The sequence below is a fragment of the Hibiscus syriacus genome, unplaced genomic scaffold (assembly GCF_006381635.1).
Source record: "Hibiscus syriacus cultivar Baekdansim isolate YM2019G1 unplaced genomic scaffold, ASM638163v2 tig00002841_pilon, whole genome shotgun sequence".
NCBI lineage: Eukaryota > Viridiplantae > Streptophyta > Magnoliopsida > Malvales > Malvaceae > Hibiscus > Hibiscus syriacus.
Window position 1 is genome coordinate 715,785 of NW_024061948.1, and position 27,994 is coordinate 743,778.

Sequence of the window (27,994 nt, forward strand, 5' to 3'; positions counted from 1 at the left end):
TCATTCACAATTTCCTTGCTTTACCTCCTGATTCATGGAACCAACGGAAATTAAACATAAGTACACATCTAGCATTTATAAATTGAAGCTTGCAAGTACAATTAAGGTTCCACATAAAAAGCCAAATTTATAAGCACAAACATTCTGAAACATCTCATATTTAAATCACATCCAATATTCTCAAGTAATCCAGATTTCGGGAAGGGCACGTCCTCTACACTTTTCATTACCCAAATGCCCACACTCTAATGTTAGTGGGTTTGGGTCGAAAATCAATGTTCTCAAAGGCACCACTCACTATTGTTATTCTCCTTAGGGTGCGTTTGGTTTACGGAATATAAGATTATTAGTGGGAATAAGATTACCGGTGGGAATAAGATTACTAGGAATATTTTATTTTGTGTTTGGTTCGTTTAGCAGGAATGTAAGATTACCGTGTTTGGTTAAATGAATAAAAGAAAGTCTTATAAGCTATTAAGTTCAAGGAACAAATCATAAAATAAGAGAAAGATGAGAACAAAATCTAGGTAACTATTGTCAAAAAAAGATACACACACATGCACACATAGAGCCATTCGAAACATAAACAGTTCCATAATCCAACAATACCATATACAATTCCACATTTCACCTCAAATATCCAAATAAACAACCAAAACCATATAAAGGAAATGAACCAATGAGACAATGCAAATATAGAACTTCAAATTTTGAACAAATGAGCATGTCATTAATATTCTGAAAATCCCATCAAGAAAGAATTTCAAGAAACAAAAGAGAGTTACCTTTTAATATGAATGCTGGTTGGTTCATCTCCAATACAAAGTCAACAAAAGAAAAAAGATAACATTTTCAAAACTATTCAAGAAGAACAGTCAAATATCTTTTGCACATCAAGAATGAAGGAATACAATTAAAACACAGTTTCATTTTTTTTTAAAAATTGTTAATTTTGATTTAAGGAAAGAAATTTAGAGAGGAAAAGAGAAAAGAAAGAGGTAAAATTTAGAAAAAGTCATTTAGGCTTAAGAGAGAGAATTTTCTCTCTTTCACAGCAATTCCCGGAGTGCCTTTCGCTTTTATAAATAATATAATGTTGTTTTTCTATTTTAAAATTTCTCCCTTTGGCTTATTCAGTTTTAAAAAATTTGAAGGCTGTTTTTATCTGTAATTCATCTATTATCTGCATTCTTTTAAAGTAGACGTGAATTCATTAACTATAAAATGCATCGTTTACAACAACAACATCACGAATAAAAGACATAATCAAAGGATAGAAAAGTGGAAGTATATTTTGCATGAACGGCGAGGCCGTGCGCTGCTGCATCCGTGATTCAGCAGTGATTGAGCTTCAGCAATGCAGAACAGACATATCGGTTGCAGGCTGTTGTAGTTGATGCACAATATTTGTTGAATCACTTTCGATCATAATGTGAGGGAAGTGTAACTCCGTAACAATGCGAATACCACAACATATAGCGTGAGCCTCGATGATACCGGCATCAATAGGGCCTTGAATCGAGAAAGCACGACCAGTGATGACTAACCTGTGTTCATCGCGACCAATAATCCCAATGGCAGGACTACCAGAAGTGAGTAGGCAAGCAGACCCGGGCGAAGAAGATGTTGCAGCATAAACCAACTGTGTAACCCTGGAACAGGAGATTAATTGTCACCCCCCCGACCTTCATGCAGGTACACAATATGCGGGGGTGGAAGGCGCGATGACTCGGGAGTGCCTTCCTCCACCTCGACCACATAAGCTAAAGACGCTTCCATGTGAGAGCATCTTCGATAAGGCACTATCATGTGGTAGCACCTTCATCCCATGTGACCAAAATAGGTATGATTTTGAGAATTAATGATAAAATGAATATCATTTTAATAAAAAGAAAGATTAAAAGATTATTATTTTAATAATTTTACCTCGTCACTAACACTTAACAAATATACTTACCTATTACATCTAGTTTTAATACTCTCGTACTATCAACTCTTGAAGTATCGACTGGAATTAAATCTCTAATATAAGTATCAACCATATCAAAAAATAGTATGAATTGCATATAATAAAATTGTCCTCATTCATCGGCCTATCCTAAGAACTGAATACGATCTAAAAAACATAGATTTTAGTTTGTTTGTTTGTTTTTAACTAAATCTAGGAAGTTTATTCCATGGGGAGACCTTAAAAGACACTTGATTTACCTCACTAAATATAACATTTTTTAATCTTAGATCAACAATAGCTGCATATAGATTATCCAGTTTTCCTCACTGTTTTGATGTTGATTTATGTTATTTCTTGGTTGAATCTTTTAGTATATATGGAATTAAGAGTGGATGACGCATTGAAAATTGACTTCATATTTGTTTAAGACGCATAAGATTAAGAAAAAAAATCGACTAAACCAAGTTAAAATTTGTTTTCAAAGTTTTCTTCAATTAAAACAAGTCGGTGATAGTAAGAAAATTAAGTGCTAATACTCGTCTGAGTACTGATTGTTCAAGCAACGATATTCATTTTGCACTAGTCATATTTTTAGCCTTTTTTTCTATAAAGGAAATATAAAAGAGAATATGGTATTTTTTTAGGGCTTAATTATAAAAAAATATTTAAATTATACTTTTTTTTCATTTAAGTTTTTTTTGACAAAGGAAATGTTTAATGTTTTCGGCGTTATCATTTTAAGTGTTTGGTATGTCACGACTTTTAAAAATATTCGTTAAAAATTAATCAACCAATTATTATATTTGACACATCGTCTAATTTTTAATTTCCTTTGATTTTTTAAAAACTAAAATTAATCAATTATAATTTAGAGTTTAGATATAAGAATTTGAGTTTAGATTTTTTGGAGATTTAAACTACGATGAAGGGATGATCGGCCAACGACGAAGGGATAGACAGCCGGTAGAAGACGGTTAGGGATGAAATTAGATTAATAATTTTGGAACGTCTTTTTGAAATTTTAATAATAATAATAATAATAATTTTAGAAATTTACTTTACAAATGCACTATTTATCATTCAAAGAAATATCCGGCTCCTAAAGTAGTTTTCAAATATAATAGTAAACAGTAAAATTCTGTTACAGATTAGATAATGGTAAGGTAAAGAAAAAGCAGCTAAACAATGATATATACAATCTTCACCAAACAGTCACTTCTCAAATACCATACAAAGAAATTGTTTATGTTCTTCATTTGTTCAAGAAACACAAGCAATATGGTAAATCACCTGGATGAATCTACCGGAGTCTCATTGTCCTGCACATGTTAATGCAACTTAAAAGTTATGTTATTCGTATTTCGAGTGTTTTCAAGAAAAATGAAGAGTCGATATGACAAAACTCGGAAGGAAGAGTGAATAGAGTATGTACCAATTTCAACTTGATCTTCTCGGACCAGTTAAAGATATTTGAATGAACTTGATCCCCTCCCAGTTCTTCACCGGAAGCACCAGCGGCTATCCTTATAACATCCTAAATCAATGCAAAGTTTCCCATGATATCAACATGAGCGCCGCTAAGGGTGCCACATCCCTCGAGTAGGTTGGCTGGGGGCAAATGGTTGTACTCCCTTACATACGTTCGAATCCCGGATGGATTAAATCGAGTCTTACCACGCCAACCTTTAGCACACATGAAACCAGCACTTAAAACTGGTACTGTCTCGTCACCATCCCTCAGGCAGGTGGCGTCATCATCAGCAGATGTGTCGATCTTAAATGGAATACCACATTCGACATGCGGAGATAACTTGTACACATATGCTCGTTCAGTCGGTAGGCCAACTCCATATAGAGAAAAGATTTCCATATCTGGAGCATTTGGCAACCTGTGGAATAAGAGTGACCGTGAAGACTGATAACAGATGAACATTTATGAACCAAAATGAGTGTATTACATACAAATTGCAGTAGGCATTATCTAAATCAATCAACCGGAAAACAAAAATACGGCCCGCCAAAAAGTGCGTTATATCGTGGCCGTAATGCAAATAGAAAGGAAAATTAAGTATAATTCAAGAAAATAATCAAAACTTAACTCAGATAAGTGTTGATTGGGCTTCTTCTATCAACTTATAGGCCACAGAATCAGATTAAAGATACAAAAAAAAAAGGAAAGGAGATGACAAGAAAAGGGAAAATGAAGAGTAAATACCAAGCAACAAGAAACAAAATGAAATGATGGAATAGGTTTCTCACGTTGTTTCCAAAGGGTTCGACCAATACTTGTAGTGTTTATACTTAGGATCATCCAAGTTGTCTGCAATTCCGTAGGAGAAATGAGCAGTACCGCGAGCCATCATTTTCGGAGCAATGAAATGAAGCAAGTCAACAACTGATTCGGCAGTGTAAGTTTTATACTCAGCTACGGCTTTGATACCAGAAAATCCCATATCATGATACTCCGACCACACATCTCGACAAGTTGTATTTGCAGCATTATGACCTTTAATAGCACCCTGAGCATTGCCATAGAAAATAGCCATACAGCACAACATGGTAAGTTAACTATGTTACACGGACTCGGGCAATAAGCTAACAGGGAACCTCCAAGATTATATGAGAAATGAATTACCCTGAAGTCTATCCTCTCTATGTCGGATGAAGGTGCCTCAGCAACAAATTTTCCGAAAGATATAATCCTTCCATAATTTGCACTTCTAGCTTTACAGACTGCATTTTCAGCACCGGCTTGGTCCGTGATCTGAGTGTCGTTCTTCTGTTCTCTTTTTTTGCTACAAGAATATCCTTCCTCCTGTGACCAGTCTAGACCACCCCATATTGTGTCCCCACCTCTCGGTATCATCGACATGGTTGAATCCCAAGTCCTGCTCATTCTCATCACATGTTGCAATGTTTGAAACTGAAATATATCATTATCCAGAAAACCGGGTGCAAGAGCCCTGCATTTGGGGTTCCTTTTTAGCATTATTGTAAGAAAAAACAAATTTGAATTGATGTACTTTTGAAATAAAAGATATTATCAACTAGCAAAGTAACTTGCACATGGACCAATTTCCGAGCTCAAGAAATATAGACAAAATTACCGGATGCTTTTTGACAAGGTCATAATTTTACATAAATGAACACCAACACAATTTTAAAATTCTTAAGGAACATGAACCAAATATGAACAAGCTTAAAAATAAAATAAAAAATGAACGTGAACAAAGATATGTTCATTCAAAGTAGGGTTTATTTACAGTCTTCATCACCATAAGATGAAAGAAAACATAACTTTGAACACTGTTCTATTGTATGCATATATTGTTTTCACATAATCTGCCATACCAAACACACTGAAACTTATTACAAAGTAGAAAATGGACCAATGACATGACAGTAACGAGTAAATGAGATCTATGGTTGCTTTCGGCATGTTTAAAGCTTAACAGCTAACCATATTTCTAAGGTAAATTAGAATGTATGAAAATGTTTGTTCAAGTGTGCTTCAAAGTTTCCCAACACCATGCAAACTCCAAATTTATTGCTTGGAAAAATGTATAATGAGATCAAAGAAGAGCTAATGTAAGATATAACTATTGCTTCTAAGAAAGTATACTTGTTCGGCAACTGGCAATTGCAATATCCTTTGCCTCAGCAGAAAAAAGGCCTGCAATAGCTTTTGGAACACCGAGAAATGGCCCACCGATGTTAACCACGGCTTTAAGATGCTTTGAACACCAATCTGAGCCACCCCCACCACCCACGGGAGCAGGTGCCTCAACCCACTTCATGAAATGGAGGAAATACAGAACTCCCATGGAATGTGGAATGGCTACTACTTTTCTCACTCCATTCATAGCAACCAGCAGTTCGATATTACTCTTAATATGGCTCAGAGTTTGATCACGTACCTGATTAATTGGAAGATGTCAACAACGTACAGTATTCCTAACAAACGAGCCTACCATCAAGAAAAATTATAGTTCAGGAAAAATTTTACCTCAGCGTTTTGAAAAGTCTCTCCAATTATAGGCAGCCATATACATGTTTTTCTCCTCATATCCAATCCGAGCCAAGTTAGCAATAAGAACTGCCCACACAAAATACCCTGGAGCAAAATAATCCGCAGCTACTAGTCCAGAGACGGGTCTCACTCTTATACCACAAGGATCTAATCCGGTTTCATTATCCAAAGACATGTGCTACACCCAGCATAGAGGTCTACATAGTATACAATATACCCAGAGAACATCAATTAACCAAGCAATACTACGAGTTCATAATTTAGACACACAACTATCGTTTACAAATCAAAATGCTATTGAACCAGAACAAGGAGCAACCAAATTGCAATAGGCCTATCAACACAAGTTAGTCCCATTCTAATATAATATAATGTTTTTCGTTTATACCGTATTGCAAGTTCTTTAAACAACTGTACTACACTTTACATTCTAAAGAAATGTTGCTTTCAGTATGTAAAATACATTTATGAAGAAGATGATCCCTATTTGCTAAACTTATCACTTACATGATAAATCCAGTGCATCAATCTGTTGCAGGTTACGGTGAAAAAAACAAAAAGCTAATAGGGTCATTCTGGTTCCATATTGTTTTAATACATCATGCAACTTCATGTTACAACTTAAAACAGCAAATTACACAATCGAAAGAGTAGAGATATCGATCCAACTCCAATATGTATTGTCTACCATATCAAGAAAATCATGAAAACCGGTATGCAAAACAAGAAGCACATAATAAACAGATAGCCTCATGACATGACCATATGAGCATATGTTACTTGGACTTGGTGTGTGTTGGATATGTATATGAGTCCAACATGGATATGAAGAGTCAGAACAACATAAGTGATAGTCAGTAGACACGACATAACAATCAAAATCAGGTGGAAAAGAGTAGATTAAGAAAAAAAATCAAATGACTACCAAATACATAAACTAGTTTAGAAATATAGCTTCAACAAAGTTAAACTAATCCTACCTAAAATTTAGCCATTATAACAAACCAACTTAAGATTCCATTCAACAACTACCCCTTCATATTCTCAAATCACAACACTACTTCAATCTTCAACTTTTCATATAACTTGCAAATTTAATACTCAAAAATAACTAAACAACAAGTGACCTGGAGTTCCAAACTATATCAATAAAACATCGTAACTTATAACTATAATTAGAAACAACAGTACAACACCAAAAACTGCAAGGTTAATTCTCAAACGCGATGCACAGGCTACTTCTATATACAGCGTCTCCAGTTGTGTGCATCTTTCTTCATGTTTATAAATAGAGAAAGCTATTCCCAAGGTCTGAATCCATGATCAAAATGGAATTACTTAAACTTCACAAACTAGACCTTTTATCTGCAAACAAAACTGCAACATGAATCATCAATGTACAAAACCAACAAACAATGCTAAAAACGGCATCGGAATCATTAGTACCCCTTACTGAAAATTATAAAACTACACCTGATTTCCAGGGTTTTGAACTAGTCAAAGGGATAGTATGTAGATACTTAATTACTAAAAAATCACACACTAGATATTTTATCCCACAACCAGAAATACAACATCAAATTATCAATACCTGGTATACCAAATCAACAAACAATCCTAAGAACAGCATTTTAATCATCGGTACCCCTTATACAAAACCCGAAAAAAAAACAATTTCCGGGGTTTTGAATCAGGAAAACGACAGCAGGTAGACACTTAACCTTAATTACACAAAATCACAAACTATACCTTTTATCACACAGCCAAAAATTCAATATAAAGCATCCATATTTGTTTTAGAAAATCAACAAACAATACACCGATCCTATCCAAATCCATAAAATTACATGTAATAACTGGGGTTCTAAACCTGGAAAACAGATGGCAGTTAGACACTTGACCTTAATTACCAAAAATTCATAAACAAGACCTTTTATCACACAACAAAGGATGCAACATCAGTCATCAAAACCTGGTGTACAAAATCAACACGCAACCTTAAAAACAATGCTCAAATGATCAATACACTTTGTCCAAAACAATAAAACTACACTTAATCCGGGGTTTTGAACCTGGAAAATGACTAGTAAGTAGACAAGTACCAAAAATTCACAATCAATACTTTTTATCACAAAACCAAAAATGGAACATTAATCATCAATACTAGTTGAACAAAATCAACCAACAATCCCAAAAACAGCATCTAAATCATTTTTTATAAGAATTGGAGGTTTCATTAAAAAAAAACCTTCATAATTAACCCTTACCAAAAGGAAAGGGACAACTAGCGGAAGGAGGAAAAGAGTACCTCATTTTATTGATATTTCATTAATACAACAGTAGATCTTTACAAGACATTAAAGAAGTCTGCCATGAAAAGATGCAGAACAACCTGGACAACAACATACAATCAACTAATCCCTTCTTTAGCTAACTTATCAGCCTCCCAATTACAACCCCTAGGAATTAAATTCACTATCAGCATCTAAATCATCAATACCCCTTCTTCAAGCTTCAGCTAATTACTGGGGTTTTGGACACCAGAAAATTGATAGAAACTATACTTTAACCTTAATTACTAAAGAGTACAAGACCTTTTATCAAGCAACCGAAATCAACAATATTTGTTTAACGAAATCAACAAAAAACAAATCCTAAAAAACAGCAGTAAAATCAGGCATAAAACACGCCTAATTCTCAGCTAGATGGCAAGTGCAACAACTGGCAAGCTGTTTTCCCCAAAATTATACCTTTATTAGATGGGAAACACACACACAAAACTTCCAATAAAAGAAAGCAAGCAGATAAAAGATTAATACCTTTTATACACTTCACCAAAAGTACCACCCCAAAGCCGCTTTCTAAACAACCCTTCAGCACACTCTCGCCCTTCCCACAACTCAAGCCCACCAGTGACAATCCCTGGAACAAACACCACCGGATGCTTAGCCTTTAACCCTTCTTTCTTAAGCTTCACACCAGGCGGGTCGGGTAAAGGACCCGTTATTGCCTCCGTTACATACTGAGGAAATGAAGCTGGCATTGCAATGTAAAGGAACAACAGTAGCCATCACGTTATACATATGCAACCGATGAACCAACAGCACGTGTCCAAACACGACCACTTAGATGGTGGTGGCGGAGGTGATGGTGGTTTCTCTCCACGTTTCTTCTTGATCTTTGATGGGGTTTTCTTGTTTTTACCATTACCATCATCGTCGTCGTCTTCATCATGATCTTGGTGTTGGTCTTCTTACTCTTTCTCCAATAAGGGTTTTGAATCTGCAGATTCATTGATTGGTTTCCTCCTCCTAAGTAGAGACATGTTTCATTTAACCTAGTTGGTCTTAAAAGAAACGGAGTGTCTTAAACCAATTACCCCCCCAACCCAATCACCCTAACCTTATATATTTTCCTATCAGATCAGTCACCATTCATATTATATTTCTAAAGGATAAATATTTTTAAAAAAAAATATTAATTTTATAATTAATATCTATTATGATGACATTTTTATAAAAACATCAGCATTATTTATCCTTGGTTTTGAATTGTGCAGAACGCTCACACCTAACCACTTGTGCCATTTGTAAGTTTTTTTTGTCCTTTTCCAAATTCATATTATTTATATCACACTATCTTAATATTGTACAAGTAATTAAATTTTGTTTATTTCATCAAATTTCTTTTTTTTTTATTATAATAGAAGCAAGTCAAGTTATTTGCCCACTTTATAATTTGATTTAAATAATATCTAATTAAAATGAAATTTCAATAATTCAAAGGGTAAATTCTAAAATTTTTGGAGGATAACAACTTATAAAATTTTAGAAGACGAAAATAGTTTATAAATTAAAAATACAAAAAAAAAATCTAAAATATTAGTTCAGGAATATAGAGTCCAAACTAATAAAATAATGTTCTAGAATTGGTTTAGGGTCAAAATTTTTAAACTTTGACTCATTATTATTAAAAATTTATTATTGATAAAAACATAAAAATATATTTCAGAACCTTTAATCAATGTAATTTTGAAATATATATTTTTTTAAAAAAATTAATTTTTTTAAAGTAATAATGAACATATTTAGTGGAACGTATGTAATATTACTTAAAATTTTATTTAATTTGAATTGTTGAAATCAAAACTAAAGTAAATAGATCATTGAAACTAAATAAAGTGAAATAAAAAAGAATAGATTTAAACATGTTCGTCTTATTTAATTAATTGTTTTTTTATTTATTCATCCCTAATAGAAGTAAAGTATCAATGTATGTCAAATAAAAAAATGACTATATTTAAAATCGAACATAGTAGAGTGACCAAAACCAATATTTAATCTATTATATCATATATCCAAAGCCTAAGCATTGGAAATTACACATGGCGAGCTGTGGCCTGCACAATTCAAAACCAAAGATAAATAATGATGATGTTTTTACACAAATGTCACCATAATATAAATTAATTATGAATTTGACATCTGTTTAAAAATATTTATAAAATTAATACTTAAAAAATATAGTCTGAACGGTGTATGATCGGACTTATTAAATGAAAAATATAATTTTTCGAGAAAACCGCTCATCGAGGATCAATACTCCAAAGCTAAAACGCTTATCCAATTTACTGCCCATACTTTTCTCTTGAACATATAAATTTATGATTGAAGTAAGAATATTACATGGGGGAAAAAATCTTTAAACAGTATTAAATTTTACAAACCACACACAAGAAAATACATGAAATTTACAAATTTATATTCCATAAATCATAAACAAATCAAATCTATATAAAATAATATTTTAATACAACTGCTAGAACCGTCAAAAAGTCAGAGAAAGGATTTTTTTTGTCTGAGCTGTTGATTGGGCGTTGGCGGATGGATCATTAATGGTTATGTAGGCTTCTTCTTCCTCTTTCAGCAATTCGAGGGAATGTTGTCAAAAAAAAATTCGAGGGAAGTGGGCCTGGTTTGAATACGAGCCACTTAACTGTTGGAAAATTTTCAATTCTTATTGAACGTTTTGGGTGAGAGGGTCTTAAATACAACTATTAAATATAAGATTAGAAAATGATATAAATCGGTTATAGTTTAAAATACTATTAAAAGTGTAATTTCTTAAGTTGTATAAGATAATATTTACTGTTAAAATAAAAAATATTATATTTTTCATAATATTTTCGGTTATAACTTAAAATGTTATAAGTTTATATAGCATTTTCGGATTAAAATCCAAAACTTATCATAATGTAATTTTTTAGTTGTAACTAAAAAATGTTATAATTTTATAATATAACTTTTTAAGTTGGACTAGATAACTCATCGTTTTAATTCACCGCACAACAAAACTACTTGTTATGAGTCTAAGTTTATTTTTTTTAAATTAATCATTGGTATTCGATCTATTGACCAACTGATCCAGATCGGTTACTACAGAAACGAGGGTGACCCTCTCAATCCAGTTTGCTCAAAATCTACTTATTTGATTATTCATCATCTATTTTTGTAATTTTATTTTGTTCATTTAATTATTTTTTAAAATTATACATAACATTATATTTTTTCATTTTGGTCACTTATTAAGTTCAACCATTAACAATGACGATATTGAAAAAACAATATCTTTGTACAATCGATGTAATACCCCCAACCCAGATACGAGTCTGAGGTGTCACATTGACTTTTCAAACCTTGACTCTTGACAAAATTCAAAGAAAATTTAAAACTTTAATTAAAGTAAAAACAATTTATTTACATAAATTGACCACAATAACTAAAATTAATCAGAGCATATTGACTCAATCATTTAGTACATGCCAATTATATTCATAATAACCAAAATCATTTAAATCATCTATTTTCTGATCTGAAATTTGTAAGGGAGATGCTGACCTGCCTTGCTCTCTTAGCTTTTCTTCTAGCTTTCCATAACCTACGTGTAAAACACTCACACGCTAAGTCGATGACTTAGTGAGGCAAATAAAAATTATAATGCACTTAATAACATTTAACCATGCATGCATGTTTCATTCTATCATGCTATACTAAATCACCTTATTTCATCATAGCATACAAAATCATATCAGATTACCTAACAAAATATACCTACATACACATAAAGCATCATCAACAGTTTATCTTTTAATCACATACTTTTATACTTAAACCCCTTAATCAAACAATACACACACACACAACATCATATCATTTCTACAACATTTATCATATAACAAACATATATTTGTTATTATCTCCTGATTAGCCCATGGACATATGTGAGAACTATAGGTATGTGAGTCTATAGAGGTTGTGCACTAATGCTGTCACCACAACTCGTATAATTGCACCGAAGTGTCGCGTAGAATTTGCACCGTAGTGCCATATAATATTGTCCATAAGGACCACATATAAATTCTTTAAGAACCATATACATATATCAAGGATCAAGTAAGTGTCTCAAAAGACCTCATACATGCTCCAAAGAATATATATACGTCCCGAATGACCACGTAGAAAATTCCTTAAGAATCATATACATATGCTAAGGACCAAATATGTGTCGCAAAGGACCTCATAGATGTTCCATAGGATACCTATATGTCCCGAAGGACCGCGTAGACCCTCGACTCTTGGCATGCCAACTATACCCCAAAGCTCTCAAGACACATAACGTGGGCATTAATATTTATGTTAACATACATTCACATATACACATAGTCTCATAGTTCTTTCACATAGCTCATTGTCATATAAATCACATATCACAAAGCTTATCACTTATAATTGTATTATTTTCCATATAATCACATAATCATATAATATTTCATATGACATATACTTTCTGTTTCATATATCTCATGTCAAGTATCATATCTTGTAATCATGTAATCATGTTACTTATAATCACATAACTTCTACTCATACGGTTCAACATCATTAAACTTAGTTCACTTTTTCATATTATCATACATTTATATAACCTTATATGTCCTATCAATAACCTATAAACTTACTCATATACTCATTAATATAATTTGCATAGCAATGCTCTATAATTGTATCATATAATGAGTTTACCTAAGTCTTCCTTTATAAAGTTATACTACAAGTTCAAATAGTCTCATTCTATCCTATACATAGTTTATACTTATCATATCTCACTCCTTCTTTCACTCACATAAATCATCTATATACTAGTTTTATCTATTTATTTAATTCAATTTCCCATGACTTCTATAATACTCTTTCATAAAGTTTTGTAATTCTTCACTTTATAACTCATAAACTGTAGTTTACTTTAAGTATATAAATCTTCCCTATAAAACTTATGTATCATTACTTATGTTTATGCCCTCAAATTTATACTATCCTCGTAGAGTCTCTTAACCTTTCTCATGTAATCACTTATACCATATAATATGATTTATACTTGGTTATCTTATATTCATATATATATATATATATATATATATATATATATATATATATATATATATATATATGCCAATGATTCATTAACTTGTAGCTTATTTCACATATTTATTTCAGTCCTTATGTCTTTATCATACAACTTATTTCATGTTCTTCTATTATTACATAATAGTGTTTTACACAAATCATATAATATATATAAAGCATATCAATATCTTTAGTCATGCATACATACAATTAATGTAATACATATAATCACATATAATCATAACAAACACATAATCATGTTCATGACTTCATGCATATTACTCTAGGAAATGGACTCATCGCAAGTCTTATTTCCATTAAACACTACATGTTACTAGTATGCACTCACCTGGCCTCACTAGTCAATACAAATCTCTTATCTTTCCCTTTTATCGATCTTACTTGACAATGATTCCAGAACTCGTTCAAGCTCTGAATCTACATAATTATACATTTTCAAGACAATTATTAGATACCTACATCTTGTAATTCGATACTAACAACTTAAACGAACTTAATAAACCAATATTCTTTTCTTCCTTTAGGGGGATCGGTTAACTCCTGTGGGGGTATCGGTTCCCCCATGACATTCTGTAAATTATGGTTCGCTTGAGGGGGTATCGGTTCCCCTTGAATGGGTACCGATTCCCCTAGCCCAGAAATCTCATGTTGAGCTCGAAAATCACTTCATTTTCAGCTCAACACTTCATATTTCACTACCTTTAATATTCCTAACTTTCATATACATGCTTAAACTAATTAATTTTCATTCAATACCTCTTTAACTTAAAAATTCACTCTTCCACATAGCATTCAAGAATCATACCAAATTTTCTATATGTTCTAAATCCAATTCTATCACTCCAAATCTCTTAATTTAACCATTGACAAGTCAAATTCAACTTCACAATATATTAACTCCCTCTATTTCAATAATTCACTTAAAAACTCTTCACATTTAATCCTTCATAACTCATTCATTTTGGAGTTTCAACATGCTTTAATCTCTAAATAATATTTCTTATCAACCCAAGAATCAAAACTAAGTTTAAAACTCAAAAATTAACCAGTTGAACTTAAACTTACCTTTTCCATGGAGCTTACGGGAAGAGAAGAAGAAGAAGGTTGAACCAAAGTCTCCAGACTTTTCTATTTTTTTCATCCCTTTCCACGTGCCATCTCCTATATAAAAGATAAATAAAAATATTTCTTATAGAATTACCATTATACCCTTCAAACTTTCCAAAAATTATCATTTAATCTAACACTGAAATTTTTCTATTTAAATCATTGAACTTTTAACTTGTTTCAAAATCGAGCATATAGTTTTCAAAATTTGCAATTTAGTCACTGACCCTGATTTGGGATGTTACACTCGATATCACAACATTATTTTTTCATATTATATTATATAAAAGTTAATATGAAAAATCTAAAATTATTTTATAATATAAATTTGATATACTAAATTTATTAATTATATATTAAATGTATTTTTCCTCAAAATTCATATATTTTACCGATTAAAATATTTTAATGAAATTTTATTCAAATATTTATAAATTAGTATTAAAGTTTAACTTGTGAAAATATAACATATATTACATATTTGGTAAAATATGCATTTAATTAATTTTAAAATTTTCAAATCAAATATTGTAATATTATATTCTAGCTAATATTTGAATAAAATTATTGTTATTTAAAAAATAATATATACCACTTTTCGCATAAAAAACTTAAGGATTAAAAGATATAAAGAATAAATTCAAATTTGACGACTCAAAGAACGAAAATTCGATATACCATTAAGTATAAATTTAATAAAGGACAGAAAATAAAAATAAATTAAAGAAAAATAGAAGTGGGCCGTCAAATCAAAGTGGGCTCCAACTTTGCGCCAACCTTTTCCCATGAAACCTAAAATCTTACTTTAACAATAAAAATAGGAATAAAGTCTTATATGACGTATCTTATTTGTCAAGTTACCTGATGTATTGTATATCGCGATTTTCCCCAAAAAGCACTCTAGTTCCATTTATTTTATTATCAGGTACCGTTTAGATTATATTTTATGATTTAATATATTTTATAAAAAGACGTGTATTTATACCATGTTTTACGTCACGTGGGATAAAATGTCCCCTTACAACGCGTCTTGTTAAATGAGTAAAAAAATATGGTGTTAGTTTTGTAAATATTTTTAAACTTGTGCTAATATATAATTAATTTATGTTAGGGTGATATTTGTGTAAAATCGCTAACGGTATCTATTTATTTTTTTATATTATTTTTAACAATAGTTAATAATGTTTAATGACTTTTAAAATTGATTGGTTAAAAATATTAAAATATTAAAATAAACTTTTAATTACAATTGAGGATTCAAATGAATTATTGTTCATTTTTTTTAAAAATAAATATAAATGCAATAAAAATGAATTAAATATAAATGCAATAAAAATAAATTAAAAATAAATAAAATTCAATAAAAATATAATGTAATTCTTTATTTAAAATATTCATTCTAATATTAATTTTAAAAAATATTAAAAAAATATTAAATTTATTTTATTAAAAATGAATAAACATTATTAACTGTTGTCAAAAAATAATAATTAATAAATAATAATTCATTCGATTCCTCAATTGTAATTAAAAGTTATTTTAGTCAAGTTTATGATTGTTCAACAGTTGTAGGTATGGGAAGCTATAAGAATCGAATGAAAATTCGATCGCACAAAGTTAATAACTCAAAATTGTCTAACTGTTGTCTAAATATCAACTCAATTGTACCACGAATAAACATCCGATCAAAGAGTTGATCTTTTCTGCTCAATCTTCACAAAAACTGATTTGTCTCATCATTTTCTCTCGTGTATGAGTTCATTTTTTTCAATTATTTTCTATTGAATATAGTTGCATACGTGCACGCAAAAAATCAAAAGTAGAGTGATTTTTATTGCAAAAGTCAACTGTAATTAAAAGTTTATTTTAATATTTTTTATATTTTTAAACAATTAATTTTAAAAGTCAATAATTTTTTTAAAAATATATGAAATTTATAAATTATAAAATATTTATTATTATCATCATCATCATTTTATAAAAGAAATAATAGTTTTAAAACTTTTATAAAATTATTTATATTTTAAAATACTTTTAAATATTATTTTGCAAATTATTTTAAAACTCGATAAATTTTGATTTTTGCATGAAATTACACAATATGTATATTCTTTTGCATGAATGTTATAAAAAGAAAAAAAACTCATACGCGGGAGAAAATGATGAGACAAAACAGTTTTTATGAAGATTGAACAGAAAATATTAACTCTTTGATCGGATGTTTATTCGTGGTACAATTGAGTTTATATTTAGACAACAATTAGACAATTTTGAGTTATTAATTTTGTACGATCAAATTTTCATTCAATCCATGTAGCTTTCCACACCTACGACTGTTTAACAATCATGTTGAAGAATCGAGTATTTTAAAATTAAATGTTTAAAAATATAAAAAAATATTAAAATAAACTTTTAATTACAATTGAGGGATCAAAAGAATTATTATTCATTAATTATTATTTTTTAACAACAGTTAATGATGTTTATTCATTTTTAATAAAATTAAAATTTAATATTTATTTTATAGTTTTTAAAATTAATATTAGAAACAATATTTTAAATAAAGAGTTGATATTTTTTTAGCTTTACATTATATTTTTATTGAATTTTATTCATTTTTAATTTTTTATTGCATCTTTATTTATTTTTAGAAAAAATGAATAATAATTCATTTAATCTCTCATTTGTAATTAAAAGTTTATTTTAATATTTTTAAACAATTAATTTTAAAAGTCAATAAATATTATTAACTATTATTAAAAATAATATCACAAAAAAAATAAATAGATAAATTTGGTGTTTTTACACAAATATCATCATAATATAAATTAATTACATATTAGGCATCAATTTACAATTATTTACAAAATTAGCATCCGAATTTTTTACACGTTTTACAAGGTGCGTTGCAGGGCCGCCTCACGTGGCGTCAAATCAACGTAAAACGCGATAAGGGGTGCACCTTTCTGCAAAAGGGTGTTAGATCAAAAAATATAGTCTGAACGGTGTCTGACAGGGAAATAAAAGAGGCTAAGGTGATTTTTCGGGAAATCCACCTTGTATATCTTTTTCCTGAAAAAAGTTTTCTTATTTGTCAAGTTATGTCTACACTTATATTTATTAAATTAATTAAATTACTAATAATTAAATTTATTGATATTATCATAGTAAAAATATATAAATTATGTATATTATTTTTGAATAAATAATATTTCTTTTAGTGATCGTTTAATTTACAAAATGTAAAATTTTCTTTGGAAATTAGATTATTGAAATATGATATTATTTAACGTATTATTGAGAATATTATATTATATTATTTTATTTTATTTGTTTAACATGAATGTAAGGTTATAATATATGATTTTAAGAATATAAGATAGGATTAATATATATTTTATCAAATTATACTTACGATATATTTTCTTTTTAACAAATTGAATTATCAATATTAAAGTGAAACATTTACATGAGAATTCATAACAAATACAAGTTATATATATATATATAATTTTTTGAATATATTGTGGTAATTATAAGATAATATTTTTTCATAATCTTTTTTAGCTATTGACAACGTATACATACACTGCATATGCAACTGCTTGAAACCATAACTTCAATGAGAACATCACTTGCTTTGACCATTAAAGTCACTTAATAAATTATATATTATAATAATTCTTTTTTATGAATCAAACATTATCTAATAATTTTCCAAATAAATTGATAGATCAAGTATTCTTGATCTTATCATAAGGATGGACCAAAAGAGTGTTGGCGAGGGTAATCGTTCTGAAAATTTTAAATTCATATTTATTTATTTTAAATATTTTTTTATTTTTTTATTAAAAATATATTTTTATCTTCCTAAAATCTCCTTTAATATTAAATCTTTCTTACGTTCTTGTCTATCTTCCTAAAGAAATTGGTGGCTTGTTGTTTACAAGTGAATTATATAATAAAAATGGGCAAATTTTCACATATAATTTAAAAGTAACTGTAATTTGATGAATATATTATTTCTCAAAACATTTTCGTGAAATAAAAAAAGACAGCACTTTCATTGGTTTCGCAATTTCCATATGAACAAACGTGTCACATCATCTCCACTGTGATAGGAAAGGGATTGGGAATTTGACCTTGGCTAAGCATATTCTTTTTCTTTTATCCCAATTTACAAAAAAAAATTTATGGAACTTGGTTGTGGTGGAGGAAGGGCCAACCAATTGGATCAAGATTTGGGGACCAACTTGATTAAATTGTCAAATTATGGGTTAAAATGAATTAAAAAAATAAATCAAGGATTCATTTGATCAACTTCAAAAAAAATTCAAATATTTTTTTAAATAATCTGTGGTGATTATAAGATAGCATATGTTTATAATTTTTTAACCAAATGACAATGCACACGCATTGTGCAACGTAATTGTTTAAATCATTATCTCTAAGAAGAACAATATTATTTTTTTCCACTGAGATAGTTTGATGTCAAGCAAAAATAATTTTATATTTTATGACATTCATAATTTTACATTAAACACCTTATTTTTTTTATAAATGTTTAATAAATTCAATTTAAACCAACTTTGGTCGAAATATTAGTTTATGAATCTCAATTGTTTCTTCTAGTTGTTAAAAGGCGAGCATGAGTTATCCTATATATTTTTCTTAATAGTCTAGAGTGATTATAAATAATATATGTTATGAATCTTTCTTAGTAAACGAGAACACATACACTTTATAGATGTATCTATTCGAATTTGAAACTTATAAAAAGAACAACACTTTCTTTTACGGCTAAAACTATTTGATGAGTTGGCAACTATATTACATGTTTAGTTTTTCCTTTGTAGGTTGTTTCGAATGTTAAGGGCTTTAACTCGGTGTTACTGGAGATAGAGAACTTAGCCATAAGGGAATGTTTATGGTCCACATATGAGTTTCAATGGTTGCAATTTGAAAGGACAGCATGCCCAATTTAATAAACTTGTTGCATGCCTTTAGCTGTCACGATGTCTTCTTATGAGCACTATCCCATGTGATCTTTTGGACGACTCTCCGTCCATGTGCTTTCAATAAAGTTTTTACTTGTATTTTGTTATTCTTTGTTTATTTTTTTCTTCTTTATTTTTTAATTTATTGACAATGTGCATACATATAACTATTTGTATTTAAGATATTTAGAGAGAATAACTTTCTCTTATACGATTATTTTTTTTTCTTAAATGACGACAATTGAAATATTATCACATATGTGGTGGGAATTCGAAAGACAAATAATTATCATAATAAATAAATTAATATTTATTTAATTGATGCTTATCAATATATTTATATAAAATGATAGTGAGATGCGTACAACAAGGGACAATTATTAATGCATTATATTTTATACTAAGCAAAATCGTATAGTTTCATTTTGAGCTTTGGAAAAAATTATTTCAGGTCACTGTAATTTTAATATCCTTTCAATGTTTTACAATATAATTATAATCTAAACAAAACATGTTAAATTTCTTAAACCTATTATTTCATTTAAAGGGATAATTTAAAAAAAAAAATCATTTTCTTATATTTTGGTCCCTAAAGTGAAAAAAATGAGAGCAAACCAAATCTCAAACTTTTTTTAAAAAATAATAATAAATGAATTATTAATACATATAATTTGATTTACACTGAACCCACCCCTTACTGTCTATAAATTCATAAGCAAAGCCTCTAAAAAAACCACGCTAAAGAAAAAAGAAAATAATTCCCAAAAGCAAAATGCTTCACATTTTCCTCCTCTTCTCCCTTATCCTCACGTCCACCCATGTCCTCGCGCAGGATTTTGCGTTGCAAACCTGTCCACGGGCATTGTTACCCCCTCCGGCTACCCTTGCAAAACCGAAACAGACCTCACCGTCGACGATTTTGTATTTTCGGGCCTCGGCATCGCCGGCAACACCTCAAACATCATCAATGCGGCAGTCACCCGGGATTCGTAGCTCAATACCTGGGGTCAACGGATTGGGCATATCTGCCGCAAGGCTAGACTTGGCACCGGGTGGTGTAGTCCCAATGCACACTCCCCCGGTGCCAACGAGCTTCTCTATGTCGTTCATGGTCACATCACTGCCGGCTTCATTTCTTCGGCAAATAATGTTTACTATAAGACATTGAAGAAGGGTGATATCATGGTTTTCCCTCAAGGTTTACTCCATTTTCAGATCAATGCCGCTGGCCGGCGACCATCGCTCGCCATTGTAACGTTCACTGCCCCCAGTCCCGGCCTTCAAATCCTCGATTTCGCATTGTTCGCCAATGATCTGCCGTCGTCTTTGTTGGAGAAATCCACGTTTCTGACGATGCTCAAGTTAAGAAGCTCAAGGGAGTGCTTGGTGGAACTGGCTAAGCCATGCACATGGAAACTTTTGATCGTTTGCTTATGTAATAGTGTATTAATTTCATGTATGTGCTAATATTTGCTTATTTGTTTGCATTTATTTTATCGAATTCCCCCCCTTTTTAGACGATATCATTGTATTCCGTCTTTATCAATTCAAATATCTCAAGTTTAAATTTAAATGTTTTCCTATGGAAATCAAATATTTAAATCAACAATCAATTGATCTAATATAACGAGATACTATATCTTTTAAACAAGGTTATAGGGTTGAATTTTAACGTTGTAAATGGAATAAGTTACGTTGTGAGGGTCGCACTATAATAAACTTTTACAATATCTGATTAAAATAAACAGATCAATAAATCATTTACTATTAATTTTTTAAAGATATTCCTGATTAATTTTTATTAAAAATTCAAATCCAACTCTTAAAATGAAAAAGTGCATATAACATTTACTATTAAATCAAATAGTTTTTATTTTAATGTCACTGAAAAAAGGGATTTATCTTATCTATTTTTATGTGATTTAGGCCTCTCTGCATGTCAACATAATGCTTAGCTATTTATACTCTTTATTTTTTTTAAAGAAATGTCCACTATTTTTATTTCAGTATTTTTTTTAATAGCTGGTCCCCCAAAGCTATGAATATGTTCTTTTAATTTTTATTGGGTCCCATAAGTTATAAATAAAATATATATTCTCTATCCCATTAAATCTATTTTTAATAAATTATTTGACAATTTTTTTAATTTTGATTCATTATTATTTAAAATTTATTATTAATAAAAATATAAAGAAATGTATTTTAAAAGCCATCAATCAATAAATTTTTAAATATATATTTTATAAAATTTAATTTTTAAAACAATTAAAATAATCATAGTTAAAGTTTAAAATTTAAAATTTTCTACTTTTAAAAAATTAATAAGAGACAAATTTAATGACTGAAAAAAAAGTATTATTTTTATTTGGTCCCAGAAGCTATAATCTTTAATTGATTACACAATCTTGATGAAGCTTGTAGGTCAACTTTATCTCTTCAAGGAGAAAAAAACAAGCCTAACATTCTATTGTAATGTACACTAAAGCATAATAATAAATTTTTATTCCTATTTGGTACTTATTCTTAATATATATATATACCTTTCCAGAGTATTGAGTTTTTTCTAAAAGGAATAAAATATGTCATATGAAGAAAAATTTAATATTTCAAAGTATTATTATTAAGGGTGTTTAATGAGTTGAGCAGTTCGTTCGTATTTGACTCGGTCAAAATTTAATCAAAGCTCGTTTCAAGTTAACTCGATTTAAACTCGAGCTCGACTCGATACCTTGACAAGTTGAGCCGAGCAAGTTTCAACTCGATTCGATAAATTTACGAACAGTTCGTTATTTTTTTTTAATTTTGTAATAGTTACCTTAAAATTTTGTTCTATTAAAATAATCTAATTAATAATTACTATTTTGTTAATAGATAATAAGAAAGATGTTAAATTACTAAATAATAATTACGATTAATTTATTAGTTTTATAATAAACAACAAGAAAAATATTAAATTATTAATTTACTAGATTTTATATATAGTTAAAGAAACAAGGTAAAATTTTTGATGAGTTTAAAGAGTAATGAGTCGAGTCGAACAACAAGTTTTTTAACGAGCATGAGTCGAGTAATTATAGAGCAACGAGTTAAGTTGAACAATAATTTTTTTTAATGAACACGAGTCGAACATTACTGAACTCGTAATCAACCCACTCGATAAGCATCCCTAATTACTATAACTCGAGTTAATACATAAGTTTAAGCTTATACTCTTTAAAAGCGTCAACAACAATGAAAATAGAATAAAGAATTATAACATCATAAATTGGAAAATAAAACCTCTCATAGAAATCGATTTTTTCATGATAAGATTATTTACGCTTAATATAATTAACGATTTGATCTATATATCGATTAATTCAGTGGAATAATACATATTAGAACAATGTATTTGATTTTCAACAATTATTAATAACTAAATTAATCAAAAGAATCATTTGAAAAGAACAAACAAACACGAATGACTTCTAAACCGTCAAACTTAACTACCATATTATATATTGTAAATCCTTCAATTACGAAATGACTTTTCTAATAGATAATACTTCAGCAATGTAAGAATTTATGAAAATAAATAAATTTGTAAAATCTTTAACAAATTGATATATTTTATCTCTTATAATAAATATTAAAATATCAACAACCAGTTGGTATAGTGAAATGAGGTAATAGATCCTTTAAGAAATGTCATGGGATCAAATCCCGACGTTTGCGAATTGAGCAAATTAGGTTGGAAATATCACCTTCGTCTCTCTAGTACGCGATCCAGATTAATCGAGACAACGAAAAATGTTATGAACAAAGTAGCATTTTAGGACCCCTTTTCGCCATTGTTTAACCTTAAATTAGGACCCTTTTCTAAAACTTTTCCACAAGCTATGACCCTCATACATTTTAATCTTTTATAACTTTAAAATCAAAAGTAAGTATATTTTGTTAAACCATTTTAAATTCAAATCCTTCAAATCTTTAATAGATTATCAAAAACATATTTTATACCTTAATAAATCTCAAGTTCATTTAACCAAAATATTTCACAGCTTTCTTTTTAAAAAATCCATCTTTGAATTTAAGTGAATCAAATAAATATGATTATTGACATCTCATTATATCTTCAAACTCCGAAGTAGCTTTTTTAGTTTTGTAGTTACGCCACAAAATCTTCACCCAATGAAACTCTTGTGTTACACAACTCTTTCATTTTTCGAGCTAAGATTTAATTCAATTCCTTCTTATATGAAAGATTAGGTCAGATCTCGAAAACTTGATGCTGATAATAATAATGTTACAACACAGTGTAAGCATATACTATCGTATCAAAGTAATAAAGTGGAAACTATTAAGCTACGGATGTCGAACCCACATAGAGCTAAAAGTTTATGGAAGAGTTGTGTAAAAGAATAATAGAAACTTGATTGTAATGAAAAAGTCAACAACAAGATAACGAAATCATAATGATAAATGTCAAGCAGTGCTACAACATTCAGGAGAGCAACAGGTTAAGGATTAAATAGATGTCGATGCTATTTGGTTGTTTCTACCGTGAATATGCTCAAGACAATGTATTCATGTGTCTCACAAGGATTACAATATTTAATTAACAAGAATCAATCTTCATTAATTCACTTAATCAATTGCTTAACAATGGACACCATATATTTCTATACACCAACGTTGCTTGACACAATCACCAAAGTTGCAAAAAGAAAGTATGAAAATTTCACAACTTTCATCTCTAAAAATTATAGAAATCACATGCATAAAGACAACTCCATCTCTAAAATCATCCATTAAGTACGATAACACATAAAACAAAGTAAAAAAACATTTAATCAAACACCTTATGTTAAAGAAACAAATATCATTCGAAATATAATAACATTCAACTAAACAACCATCACTTCCCTATCTCTATAAAAGGATGGAAAATTAAGTTGAATCCTCTTGATCGTCGTTACTACACAATGTCGCTCCCTTGCTGTTGCTGCACTCCCCGACGGTGGATTTAAGCTTACATGGAAGGTGGTAAAATAGAAAAGTAAAGGAGGATGTGGAAGAATTAGGGTTCAAAGGGATAAAGAAAATGTTGTATTTATAACCTCGTAAGGTCAAAGTTTCCACCAATAGAAAAGTTTCCTTATTATCTAAAATTCCTTTAATTTAAAATTTAAATTCAAGCCTTATCTTCAGCATCTAATCAAATTCAAATTTCGGCCTTTTCTTCAGTAACTATCCACTCCTAAAATCTCTTTAATTGTCTGATGATGCGTCGAATACTACAACAACGACCCATCAATTCTGTCTCGTATCAGCTCACAGCAACACCTACATCATAAGACAAAGTTACAACATTAGAGTAGCAAATTCAAATCAAAATCACCAAAATCAGCTCAAGTATCAACAATCTCTTCCATACACAAATGATGTAAAATATGCTAAAATTATTCTAAATGTGATCATAAACATGCTAAAGTTCAAGCTTAACCTAAGTAAAAAAACTATAAATAGCAACTATTTTGGAGAGTTATCAATCCCGATCTCCTTTAAAGGCATAATATGGTCAAATCTGATCCATATATACATAATTAACGTATAAAACACATCACGAATACGCTCGAGTTTTATAAAAAAACGAAAACGATAAATCTCGTAATCTCATATGGTGTAATGAATTTAGGGTTAAGCTTACCCTTCTGACCAAAACGCAACATATTTTTCCAGTAAATTACCTTTATAGAAATTAAGATTTAATATAAATGTTAGAGTTGTGACTCAATTTTTTATTGGACTAGGTCATGAAGTTACGTTCAAAACAGTGGTAAAAGTGAAAATCCTGTAGGTCGGCGAAGTAGTATAATTCGTTTTATTCCTATAAATAGAAAGTAAGAATCTTGTATTTTTTGACGTAGTGAAATTATCTTCTCCTCTGCTTGTTGTTTTTCCCTTTTGAGTTTTCCATTTAAATTTTGGTGTTGTTGTTTATTTCTCTATTCGTGTTTTTTCTCTTTTGAGTTTTTTACATAAATCTTGTGTTGTTATTTGTTCGATTGTAACACCCCTAACCCGGATCCGAGTCCGAAGTGTCACATTGACTTTTCAAAAACCTTTACTTGTATAAAATAGTGAGTAATTTAAAATTTATTATTACATATAACTTATTCAAAACCTTTAACGAACTATTCAGAGCTTATACAATATATTATCTTGAATACATGCCAACTAGAACTTTATGTATTAAAATACATATTATTCACCTTTCTTCTGATTTGATATTTGGTAAGGAGAACTGACCTGTCTTGCTCCACATTGCTCTTTACTCTTCTCACTTCGGTAATCTACGTGTGAAACAATCACACGCTAAGTCGATGACTTAGTGAGGCATTAAACACATTAAAGTAACTCTAACTACTTAATCATGCATGAACATATCATATCATGTTATCTGATCAAAACAATATAAAATTTCATGTAATCAAATGTACACATATACACATCATCATATCAATCATATAATACAATTCATATCACAAAAGTATATATTTTACATGTAATATATATATGTTTATTATTATCTCTTTGTTAGCCCATGCACATCTGTGAGAACTGTAGATATGCGAGTCTATTGAGGTTGTGCACTATGCAGTCACCACAGCTCGTATAAATGCACCGAAGTGCTACGTAGAATTACAGCGTAGTGTCGCGTACCGAAGTGCCATATAAGGTTGTCCCTAAGGACCACATATCATTCCTTAGGAATCATATACATATGCCAAGGATCAAGTATGTGTGTAACACCCCTGTAACATCCGCATTACAGGGTTAGTGACCAAATTGTAAAGTTTCAGAATTTGGTGACTAAAGTAGGATAATTGAATAGTTCAATGACTTCTTGGAAATATGATGAAGGTTATTCAGTAATTATTAAAGGAAATAAAGGGTAAAATGGTCATTTGATCATTTAAGAAAAATAAGGGAATTATATACACGTGGAGAGGGAGAGAATTCTCCAGAATTCTCTTCTACTTTCTTCTTCTTCTTCACGTGGAAGCCAAGAGCAAAGGTAAGTTTGATTTAGCTTATGATTTCTTGAAAGTTTTAAGTTGGATTTGAGTCTTTGAGGGTTATATAAGCTTAAGGAAAACTTATATAAGCTTAAAACACCAAAGAGATAGAATTAGAAAGGAATTTATATTAAGGGTTTATAAATGAACTTTTGTTATAGAAAGGTTTTTGAAGTTCTAAAGTTGGATTTGACTTGTCATCAGCTTAATTAAGAAGTATTAAGTGTTAAAATTGGATTTAGAACATATAGAAAATTTGGTATGATTCTTGAATCTCATAAAGAAGATAGGATTTTGAGGTTAAAGATGATTTACATGGATATAAGTTGGTTCAAGTTATAGTAGTTGAGTTTAATGTTAAAATAGGGGCTTAAAATAGAAGAATTAAGGGAAGAGTTGATGATTTACGTGCTAAAATGTCAGTTCTGGGCAATGTGCATCGATGCACATTCATTGTGCACCGATGCATCGATGATAAATACCAGAAATTGTTTAAGGTGCATCGATGCACATGCAGTGCATCGATGCATGAATTTAAATAGAAAACATCGAATAGGATTTATGCATCGATGCATAAGGAGTGCATCGATGCATCCCCATTAATACAAACATCGAATAGGATTTATGCATCGATGCATGGTGTAGTGCATCGATGCATACCTTCATTAAAAGATGAAATTGGCTTTTCTTTGAGACTAAGGAGTGATAGTTTCGAATATATCAATCAGTATACTAATAAGTATTAATGTATTATTATGTAGATATAGAATGAAAGCTTGTTCCGGAACAAACTAAGGATTAGGATTGATTCAAACAACGAGGCCCAGGTGAGTGCATATTCAATAGTATATGATGTGCGATGGGAATAAGACTTGCGATGAGTCTATTTCCTGAAGTGTTACACATGAATGCATGATTAAAGGCATGAATTGAATATGCATGTATGTATGCTTGATTATATGGATTGATCTGTTCTTTTATGTGTTAGGTGAGAAAGTATAAGTAATTACATAAGAAAGGTTATGAATTATATGAGATATAAACTATATGATCATAGTAAAATATAATTATTATTATATGATAAGTGAAATAAGCTGGATAATATTGATCTATAGGATGAAGTGAGAATAGTACACTAACTAGGAGATTTGAACATAAATGATAAGATGAACATATAAGATAAGCTAGATGGGAAATATTCATATGTTTAAATAAACTATAACACATGGGTTGTATGATAGAAATTATGAAGTTATATGAGAAGATTATAGGAGTTATATGAAATTGAATTAAGTAAACATATTAGATTATATATATATATATAAAGAAATAATAGAAGTGAGATGTGTTTATAAGTCTGCCCT

The 27,994-nt window shown here is 29.8% G+C and overlaps 2 pseudogenes; one reads left to right on the forward strand and one right to left on the reverse strand.

Annotated features, from left to right (window-relative positions):
- Positions 1-1,351: 1,351 nt before the first annotated feature.
- Positions 1,352-9,341, reverse strand: LOC120159473 (annotated as a pseudogene).
- An 11,000-nt stretch (positions 9,342-20,341) lies between these two features.
- On the forward strand, positions 20,342-21,065 carry LOC120158849 (annotated as a pseudogene).
- The last annotated feature ends 6,929 nt before the right edge of the window (positions 21,066-27,994 follow it).